Below are 11014 nucleotides of genomic sequence, written 5' to 3'. Positions count from 1 at the left end.
CTGGTTTCTTGTCCCTCATTTTGTGTGTGGGCAGATTATGTGACTTAATTTCTAAGCAATAGATAGTAGGCTTTCATTCCTGTGATTATATTTCAGTATGTATGACGACTCTATCTTGCTAACAGAATTTCTACAGTGTCTCCCTCTCCTTGTTGGGTTTGAAGAAGCAAGAGTCCATGATACCTATGACTACAGAAACATGAATTCTTCCAGCAAACCAAGGGAGCCTGAAGGGGGTCCTTTCCTATTGGAGCTGTCACATGAAGAGCCAGACCTGGGTTATGTTGACCATGGCCTTGCAAGGGACTCAGTTAAACTGGACTACCTGGACTCTTCATCCACAGAAACTGAGGCAATGATTACATGCTGTTTTATGCTGCTAAGTTTGTGGTGTTGGTTACACTGCATAGAAAACATATACAATGCTCATTGTTCTTACATCAGATGTTGACCGCAGTGTTGATGATGTTCAGAGTATCCAGCCAGGAGTCACCTGAAGATGCTCTGGTCTTCTAACTCCCCTGCATTATTGCACATGAGTATTGAATTGTGACTTGTCCGAAACCAGAAGAAGAAAGAATAGAAATGGAATCTATATTCTTGTGGTCAAGTCTCAGCATTTACATGTTTAAATTATGAACCAGGACTTACATGTTTAGAGGAAATAGAGAAATGATTGGTTACCACAAGTGGTTAAATCTTGAATTTGTGGTCAGGGTGATAGATATCATTTGCTCACCTTTTTTTTCTATCCTCCCTGCCTTTCTGTGGCTTCTCTATGGGCAGAATATTCTTCCTGGCCTACTGATGTTGGGGTTGGCCAACTTTGCTTTGACTTGTTGGGTTTTGACTTTGTTGGGTTGACTTGCTTTGGCTAATGGCAAAATGATGAAATAATAGGGTACCAGTTGCAAGCTGAGGCTCAAGAGGATGGCAGATATATGCTATTTAATTTTTTGCTCCTACCTTGCACCAAGAGAAGAATACACTAAGGTACCCAGTGCTTTTTTAGCCTGAATCCCTGAATGAGAAATGAGTGGAACATGCCTGATTTTGACCTACTGCTGAAGCCAAGCCACCCTAGACAGCTGAGCCTCATGAAGGAGAAATAAACATTGTTCCAAGTGTCTGAGATGTGGAGATTGTTTGTTAGACCTACTGCAAAAATAGCTAATTAATACAATATCCCCAATAACCACCAAATCATTCAACTTTCATATAAGTGAAGCCAGAAAAGTTTTTAGTCCCTTACCACAGACTTATAAGCAAATGAATTTGTTATTCTTCCTTCCTGTATCAGTATATTTGTTTTTATTTGGATAGGGATTTCTAAAGTAATGTTTCCCAATCCTGTTCTACAGAGTACTTTGGTTATTCATTGCATTCACAGCTGTTCTTTGAAATGAAGTTTCTATATTTGTATGAGGTAAAAGAAGACTGATAATGTAAGCACGTCTTACATTTAAAAAAGGACTCATGCTAAATGTAATTTAACCCAATATTTTTTCTAACATATGACCATGGAACTTACCTCCTCCTTCTATTCTGTTGCATTCTGTTCTGGTCTGCTCGGATCCTCCCTCCCTCCCTCCCATCTTCCCTTCACAAGTTTATATCTTACTCCTCTGAAACCAGTTGATACTGGTTTTGTGCTCACCCATCTGGACTTTCCACATTCCGAGCAGGTGCTATACAGTATAAATTTGCAATCGTGCTCTCAAAAGCCAAGTCTATTAGGCAGCTATCAGAGAAGTCACTGACTAGTATATCCCTGCATAATATACTGTACCACAAAACGTGAATAGGAAGGTTCCCTAAGATAAAGGCAGATGATGAAAGGTCTTGCCAGTGCAAAATCCCAGGATCTTCAGCAAGTTTAAGAGTAGGTGAGAAGTCAAGATTGTGGACTAATCAGTCCTACTATGTAAGATATTTATATTCTTTAGTGATTGATTTGTATCTAACACAGATTGACTTGATATCTAGTACAAACTAATTTCACACTGCTGAGTTGAATCTGAACATGTTTGTAAGTCCAGGGGATTACTCGGTAGAAATCTGTGTAGAATATGTGCTCAGTTACATGAGGCTGATGACATTTCCTCCTTGCTAGAGGATGGATACTTCCGATTTATGGCTCTAAATGGAGATCCTGACTTTATAAATACGTTAAAAGTGAAAAAATATAACATGGAAAAAACTCTAGACAACATTTCCCCCCAATGTACTGAATCCTCAATTTGGTGACGGGAAGAGGTTTCTTAAACACTCTGAGCTACATCTTCAAACTGCAGATGATAATTCCTGATAATCCAATTGCTGCCTGTTGGAGGCCTTCAATTATCATTATTAGGGATGCCAGTCATTTGGAAATGAGCCCTCTCTTTGCGGACAAGAGTGGCAAAGCAGTTCTAGGGTGGTGACTGGGAGTGGAGGAGCCATGATGGTGGTTGCCTTAAAAAATGGTTTTGGTGAAGGAATGAGATTAGCATATTAATGAAGATCTTCATATCCAGTAATGATCTCATTTGCTTATATAAACAGATGACAGCGACATTGAGAGAAATGACTTCAGCCCCTTTCTTTTGTTATATGAGTGAGGTCTGGAAAACATAGGAAAGGCTAGTGCAGAGTTCAGGAAGTTATAGGCAAATGTTCTGTCTCCAGTCTCAGTGCAGGTTTACATAGGCTGGTCTCCCCTTATTTACTCACTTTCCCTCATCTATAAAACAGGGAACTGTGACCAGAGGACTGGTTTTAATGTTTCTTGATAAACCTTTGTAAAGCAGTGTGCTGTTGCGGGTAATGGGCTCTATTCATTATTAGCCCAGTTGATTTTCATTTACACTTGGCTCTAACAATTAGCTTGAGCAGGTGTGAAGGTGATGGAGGGGCGGGGACGCCCAGAGGTCAGCGTTGGCTGGATGTGATAAATTAACCATTATTAGCAGCAGTGAAAGTGGTTCTTTATGCTTGTCAGCAGCAAACAAAGGGACAACATAGTTCACATAAATTCCCTGTTCAGAGCTGGCTTTGCTGAAGGGGAAGAGTTTCCTTGAAGGCTCTCCAGGCAGATGGGAGAGAGGAAAAGAACCTACATCATAGGGGTGAGGGTGCTGTGAGGGGATCGTGTTGGTTAATGGAGTGGTAGTGGGTAGACTTGGCAGAGCAACTCAGCTGGTAATGCCCCTGCCTAAGGGTTATCAGGGAGGAAGAGTTTGTGTACCAACAAAATCAGTGCATTTACTACACAGCGAGTGGGGCAGTGCATATTGCCATGTACACTTAGTGGATATTGTTGAGCAATGCCTTGTAACTGAACACATTTTGATAGGGACTAAAAATCTGATTGAACATCATAGCACATGAGTGGCTCGTTGACTGGGCACATTATTTTACATTAAAGTTAGAATGATTGGCTGTGACCTCAACAAAGAACCCCTGATGAGAGTGTGTGTGTGTGCTTTTGCTCTTGGACTGGTGAGGCCCTCCACGGGATAATTCTCTAGTCTTCTGCCTGGACTGCTGCCTTGAGGCTTTGGCCTGGCTGTCAAGTCCTCTAAGCTGCATAGGGGGAGGCGGTGGGGAGGGTCTCAGGTTCTGTATGTTCTCCCTATTTTGTGAATGGTTCACCCACCTGCAGTTACACCTAGTAGTTTTTAGTTCAGATACTCTTTCTTTCTCCTTCATCAAACAAAAAGTAAATTTCAGTCTTCTCTTGGGGCAGGATTTTTCCATACCTTGGCTCTGGTCCACTCCCTGCCATGGAAAATGTGCAAATAGCTGGTCCACAAAAAAGGAGTTTATGCAAGCCAGGTTCACGGTGTGTGTCTGTAATCTCAGCATTCTGGGAGTCTGAGGTAAGAGGACTGCAGGTTCAAGCCCAGCCTGGGCCACGTAGTGACTTAGGACGATCCTGTCTCAAAATAAATAAAAAAGGGCTGAGGATATAGCTCCCAGTGAAGGCAATGAGTTCAGTCTCCAGTACTACAAACACTGCCATCAGAAGAACAACTATAAAAAGCAACTCATTCAATAATGTGAAGGTAAAGGAAACAGACAATGACTGCAAGAAGAAGCCAGTGACAAAAACATAAAACAAATGCAGCATAGTGTATGAGTAGATGATGAGTATTCACCAGGAAAATGTGAAAACTGTGAATGAACATGTTTGTGTAAGTGTAAAAAGCAACTCAATGAACAGTCAGGTCTATTAATAGGAACCATCAACTGGAAAGGCAGTATTTGAGGGAAGAGATGGAGAGACAGTAGTAAGAGAAGAGACACAAGCTAGGAGAACCTAGAAAAGAAGTTGAGGGGAAAAAATTAACCAATATAAAAGTTAAGATGAAGTTGGAACAGGTAATAATACGGAAAACACTGTAAGGAACAAAAAAGATGAAGTAAGAAAATGGGCAACGAGGAATAGAAATAAAAAGAATAAGAGAAAAATGATAGACACAAAAGATATGCAAAAGAGAACCAACACGTGGGTAGGATTCTCAAAGAAATAATTCAAAATAATAATACTGAATAAATATTTCAAGTATAATTCAGGGGAAAAAAACCCTTAAATCTGTACATTGAAAAGTCATACTGTGTTCCAGGGAGAATTGACCCATCAAAATCAGTGCCAAAACAGACCAGACCAATGTCATTAGGCTGTAAGGACAAAGAAAGAATCACTGGGAAGACCCGGGGTGCCAGGTGCTGAATGTCATTTATATGAAAAAAAAAATCATTTGGTTTAGACTTCTCTGTAGTATCATTTTTAGTTTTGGTAGCGGGAATCGAGACCTTGAGCTTGCCAGGCAGGCACAGCACTGCTGAGCTAAATCCCCAGCCCCTCCATAGTATCTTTTACCAAAAGGTAGTATAACCTAGCAATTCCTGAAGGAGAGAAGGAGCCAGCCACTCTGAAATACAAGCATTAAACGTATAAAAAGAGCAATGTTAGGTGCCTTGATCATAAAATTTAAGACAATGCCAGAAAGCACAGTAATCATATTATGCAGTGTTAAAATACATCACAATGCACACAAACCCCCCCATGATTTTTTTAAAAAATCAATTTTTATTTTTCTTCTGCCTCGGGCTCTAACAAAGCTTGGCATGGCACTGCAATAGGACCTTGTGGAGGAAAGTGCTAGCAGACAAACTTGTCTGTCAAGATGCGTCCTGGGTGACACCAGCAGAGGGGCTGGATGTGAGCACTGGGTATATTTAGCAGTATAAGTAAGACAGAATGGAGTTACGATGACAGAAAAATGTAAAAGTATTGTATATCCCATTGTAGTTAAATAATTTAGGAACAGTCAGATCAAGGAAGAAATGTAAAATACAATGGTGGGATGCATAGAAAATGATAACCAATAAATACAATATGTCAGAACCTGTGGGAAGTACATAAAGCAATTCTCAGAGGAAAGAAATATATGTGTGTGTATGTACGTGTGTGCATTTACATATATATACAATGAAATTTAAAAATTTTTATAACCAAATTAGAAAAAGAAAAACAAAATAAAGGTCAGAATTAATAAAAACAAACAAAAGATTAGTTGAACTGATATACCCAGAAGATTTGAAAAGAGAAACCATTTGTTTATTTAGTAAAAGTAGGTGCTAACTAAGCTCTTTGAAGTTTGTGTGGCACTTAAGCTTTGAAACAAACACTAAATAAGAAATGTAAATGAAGAATTGAGCCACTAAATACTACCCAAACCACAATGCCTCTTTGGTGATGGTTAGTGATAGTTTCATTAGTTGTAAGCCCTATGAGATGTTTAAGCAAGAAGAAAAGATGTAATTTTGCTCATTTTTCTTAAATTTATAAAGTTTTTCTTTTCTTTTCTTTTTTTTTAACTAGCTTAAATATACTAAAGGTATTTTGCTGCTAGATTTACTGGGTCATCATACTAATATAATCAGACCACAGGATTTGTATTGCCCAGGAAGCTGATATGATCTAAGATACTTCCACCATCCAAAAGCATTTTGCTTACTTTTTAGTTGATTAGAAAATAGGATTAGACAGGTTAATTAATTTTCTATCATTATAATATTTTCTCACATTAAAGTAATGCTCATTGTACAAAGTTCACACAATTCAAATGAGAAAAAAAGGAGAAAAATTAAAAAAACTCACCATGCAAAATAATCTGTTAGAAGTGTATAATTCATATCATGAAATAGGAAAAAAAAGGGCTAAAGGAGTAGGGGAAGTAGGAAGGATAGGGGGAAAGAAAAAAATATGAAATAAGAAGTGAAAAGAAAAAAATATGAGAAAAGGAAAAACATGGAAACGAAGTCTTGTAAATAGGGAAGGATGGAGGGGGGTGAAGGGAGGGCAGGGGAATCAGGGAAAAAATAACCAAGATGCATCATGTAAAGGTACAAGATCCCAGTGATGAATGTAACTGTATTATATACCTAAAATGTACCAAATAACTTAATGGAAAAAAAACCCAAAATGAAATAGTCTTTGTTAGGCTTTTGATGTCTTTTTCTAGTCTGTATATGTGTTTTTCAAAAACAAACTGAAAATTGATCCTATTTTTATGACCTGTTTTTATATAATAAGAGTTTTTATGATCACATTCCCAATGTTAATTACATTCTAGAACATGAGTTTTAATGACTCTTGTGTATTTCATTGTGTGGATGTACCATAATTTATTCAGTCCTGTAGTCTTGGACATCGAAGGACAACTTATTTATGAAGCACTTTGTTTAATTGGCATTTTCCTATATCTTGCTTATGATGAATTTAGTTTGCTTTTTTGAAGTACTCTGTGGAAGTCTCACTGGGGCTGCCTGAGGAGGAGGTGAGCTTTGGTCTTGTCTAGGTGAATTTACTCTCAGAGGCCAGCCTTAAACAGCCTGTCTCATTTTTTGTGGAAGAGCAAGAATGGTCACCATGTGCGTGGACTGTGTCTTCCAAAGCCATTTGAAAGGGTAGTTTTGTGTTCTAATATTTGTTTTAGATTAGGCTGTTGCTGAGATGCTTTGGGGTATTCTAGCACACATGTTAAAAAGGACCTGGAGTATATGTGTTCTAGAAGTTTTTTCCTTTTTTAATTGCCTGATAGAATCCTCGCTTTTGGATAACTAGGCAGGAATATGGTATGGTAGAGATTTTAAACTGGTCTGGTCTGAGAAAGATGCTTTGTCTCAAATCTTATAAAATCTTATGATTTTAGAAAATTATTTCCTTAATTTTACTCAGCCTTCTTTGTTAAACAATATATTATAAAATTCTCACTTTGTCTTCTGTTTATAAAGTGTCTGTCTGACTTCTGATCTGTAGGACTTCACTAATTTTGCCTTAATTATTTGTAATTTGATTGAAACTGGACAAGTTATAGTCTCTAGTGTCTTTTCAAGTGAAGTATTTTCTTCTCTGATAATGAATAGGAAGACTACAAATAAATATCAGGGACAATATATACTCTGTGGATAAATAAAAGAGTTTATAAAAATTCCCAAGCACATTAGATAACTTTTCACATATAAAAGAATAATATACCACTTATTAATAATTCTTTTCTGTTTCTTCCATTGTCTCCTAAGGCTGATCAGATGATGATATAATTAGCTTCCTGAAAGTGATAGAGGTGGAATTTCTCTAAATATCCTCTAATGGAGCCCTTGCTAACCACAAGCCAGTGAGATTCTATTTTATATCCATCTATTGTCGTGTGCATTTTCTGCTGTCCTCACCCTAGATTTTCTGGTGGAGGGCACCACTAAGGCAAATACTAGAAACTGAACCTTAAATTGTACACTGAGGCTAGCTAAGAACAAGTGAGAACATCAAATAGGAGGACAATATGGACCAGGAAGAGTAGTGGCAAAGGTGCCCAGAATACCAAGGGCCAGAAATATTTTGTTATTTTTTAAGAATCCCATGCCTTTATTGTTTGTGTGTGTGTGAGTGTGTGTGTACTAGGGATTGAACTCGGGATGTTATGCTTGTGAAGCAGGTGGCAGAACCACTGAGCTAAATCCCCAGCCCTACCATCATTGTATTTGAATAGGAGTAACATGATTTCGTTGATGTTTTAGAGGGAAAATTGGTATGGTGTGATGGATGAATGAGGGAGGGAAAGTACTGTAAGCCAGTTAGATAACTGTGGCATTTGAATTTTTAAAAATCTTTCCCATTTGGCAGTTCAGTGCAGCTCTCGCCCAAATATGAAGCAATACTTTCACACAGTATTTGTGTCTTAGTGTGTGGTACACTCTGATGTTTTCTGTTCTATAAAGTCTTTCCCATTTACTTATAAAATGTTGATCATGAATCTCTAACTATATGTAACTATATTTAACAACACCTAGTAGATCCAAACTTATGGTTTGAGTAGTACTGACTTCAAAATGCAATGGAAGTAATATTCTGAAAGTTATTTATGTGCTTTTTTCTCTTTTGTCTCCTCAAATGTGTATCATTTACCCCCAAGGCATCCACCTGTCTTGGGGATGACTGGGATTTATTAGAGAAGGGAAGCAAAGGAAAACATCCTAGAGAAGGGAAGCAAAGGAAAACATCCAGTCTCCTGATCTGACATTCACAGGTAGGAATTTACAGCAAGACTGTCAACATTTGTAACAGGGCTTTGTCTTGAATTTGAATGTCTAAATTCACTTATCTACCATTAGGAAGAGAATCACCAGGAAGAGGAGCGGGTAGGGAAGCTCTGTCTTTCCTGAATGGGCTTCCCTGCAGGGCGCACTCTGGAAAGGTGAGAAACCATGTACATTGGGGTACAAAACAGCCAGCCAGCCTGATGGGGCCTCAGAGCCCCTGTAGTCTCTCCAGGGCTGAGATAAGGCCACAGAACTAAAGACTGTCATAGAGAATGTTGGCCAAGGATTGGACAAGGATATGAACAGACCAGGGATTCACTGCTGCAGTTCTGGCACTGTGTGAGGGAGGGCGCCCAGCAGCTGGGTAGACAGAGGGCATTGTTCCGGAGACCCAGAAGTGCCAGTCGGTGTGAGCCCAAGGCGCCCTTTGCCTCCATTTCAGAGGAATGTATGTGATACCCACTCTCCATCCACCCAGATGCTCACTTAGGGAAAGGGGCAGTAGGTAGGAAAGAAGGTCCACTTGACAGGTGGAACATAGTCTAAAAGGGCTAAATAGGCAGTTTAGAAATCCGATTCAACCTTTAGCTGTTTTCTCCTCATCAGTGGCAGGTGGGGCCCTGGGAAGGAAAATGACAACTATCAACTATCAGTAAAATAAAGGCTACATTTTTCCCTCCAGTTTTGAGTAATTACAAGTCAAACACATGATTCTATTGCACATACTCTTGCAATCAAGGTAGTTAAATGGCTGACTCCTAAAACATACAGCAAGAAAAAAAAAAAGACACCCTTCATTTCTTGGGTGGCTTTAATCCCAGAATATTAGTACCATTCACTAACTACATTCTAGCATTTCTCTGTGTGAATTGTCTGTTGAAAATATATCTTCTGAGCTGATATTCAGTGATCCAGGGGTAAGCACTGCACAGATGTCATGGTGACCAACATTTGAATTTATGGCTTTCTGTTTGTTTGGTGCTTGGGATTGAATCCATGGTCTCATACAGGCACTCCTTCTACTGCTGTGTTACACTCCAGGCAAACAACATTTAAATTCTGGCATTTTCCTTTCTCTCTTTTATTCTTTTTCTTTTCTTTTCTTTCCCTCCCTTCCTCCCCACTTCTTTCCTTCCTCCCTCCCTCCCCGTCAACTTTCTTTTTTCAGTGCTGGAGATCTACTCCAGGGCCTCATGTATACTAGGTAAGTGCTCTGTCACTAAGCTACTTCCCCAAGCCTGATATACACATTTTGAGGGAGAAAGTTCCTTCTGGAATAAATGTTTGACTTCATTACAAAATTAGAATAACTTGATTTTTTTTTTTTTTTGAGACAAGGTCTTGAGATGTAGTTCAAGTGGACCTTGAACTCACTTTGTAGCTCAGGCTGCCCTCAATTTGTGGCAGTCCTGCCTCAGCCTCGCTAGTGCTGAGATTACAGGAGTGTGCCTTGAATAACATGCATAACTTTTGAACAGATGCTATAAAAAGGCATCTGTTGATGAAGGCAAAAGAGCTTTTATCAGGTAATTATTTCATGCTTTCAAAAGTATGTTAAGAAAACTTAAATATGGAACAACTTTTAGAAGGAAATCAGGGAAAATACAAGATTTAAAATATGCCACTACCATATTTGCTCTGTAAAAACTTTAAAATGTACCGACAGCACTAACTTTAGTTCTTTAAGCACCTCCAGGCACTCCAGGAAGAATTCTTTTGCAAAGGGCATCACAAGTTGATTTGTTTGATAAAAAGTGAAATTTAGGTATGGGGAATAATGAGGTCAGCCAGTGCGTACTAATTAGAAGTTGAAGAATAAGGCAATGGAAATGAATTTCTATCAATTTTCAAGGGAAATCGCTAAGAAAAGGATTTTAGTTGAGCTGTTTTCGTCCCATTTCTGAGGGTTTCTACCTCAAAAACTCTCTCAAGAAGCAAAAAGTTGTCTACAGATTTAAACACCAAATTGCAAATGGTGAAGGTGAGGTGGATAAGCAGTTATCACCTCAGACCTCATGTGTCATGGAGTTAAAGAAGCAAAGCTTGTCGATATGGTCCCCAAAGAGCCTGGTAGCTTTTCATGGGAACAAATTATCTCCTGGACTCCATGTAGCTACCATATCTTTGAACCTCTTGAAATCAAATTCATTAATGAGTGGAGGAAAGAGGAGCCACAGAAAAAGACAGAGCAGGGAGAGGGAGAAAGAGAGAGAGAGACAGGGAGACAGAGAGAGACAGAGACAGAAAGAGACAGAGAGACAGAGACAGAGACACAGGTGGCAGATGACTCAGAAGTCCAGGTAAAGCAATTCCAACTCCACTTTTGATTATTAGGGTCATCTGTACGTGAGAAAATATGTATGGTAGATCATTTGTTAATCCTACCAGTGCATACATGAGGGATTTCATCCTGCTAACCATGTCT

The 11014-nt window shown here is 38.9% G+C and overlaps 1 long non-coding RNA gene across 1 annotated transcript in view; it reads left to right on the top strand.

Moving 5' to 3' along the window:
- The window catches only part of LOC104874217, an 85088-nt gene extending 76345 nt beyond the window's left edge, over nt 1-8743 (top strand). The window contains exons 3-4 of the long non-coding RNA XR_783690.1: nt 8463-8576; nt 8662-8743. This is a non-coding gene — a long non-coding RNA (uncharacterized LOC104874217). The remainder of the gene's footprint in view (nt 1-8462; nt 8577-8661) is intronic.
- The last annotated feature ends 2271 nt before the right edge of the window (nt 8744-11014 follow it).

Source organism: Fukomys damarensis, unplaced genomic scaffold (genome assembly GCF_012274545.1).
Source record: "Fukomys damarensis isolate Sample0158 unplaced genomic scaffold, DMR_v1.0_HiC HiC_scaffold_25, whole genome shotgun sequence".
NCBI classification, from domain to species: Eukaryota; Metazoa; Chordata; class Mammalia; order Rodentia; family Bathyergidae; genus Fukomys; species Fukomys damarensis.
This window is presented reverse-complemented; position numbering and strand designations above follow the sequence as displayed.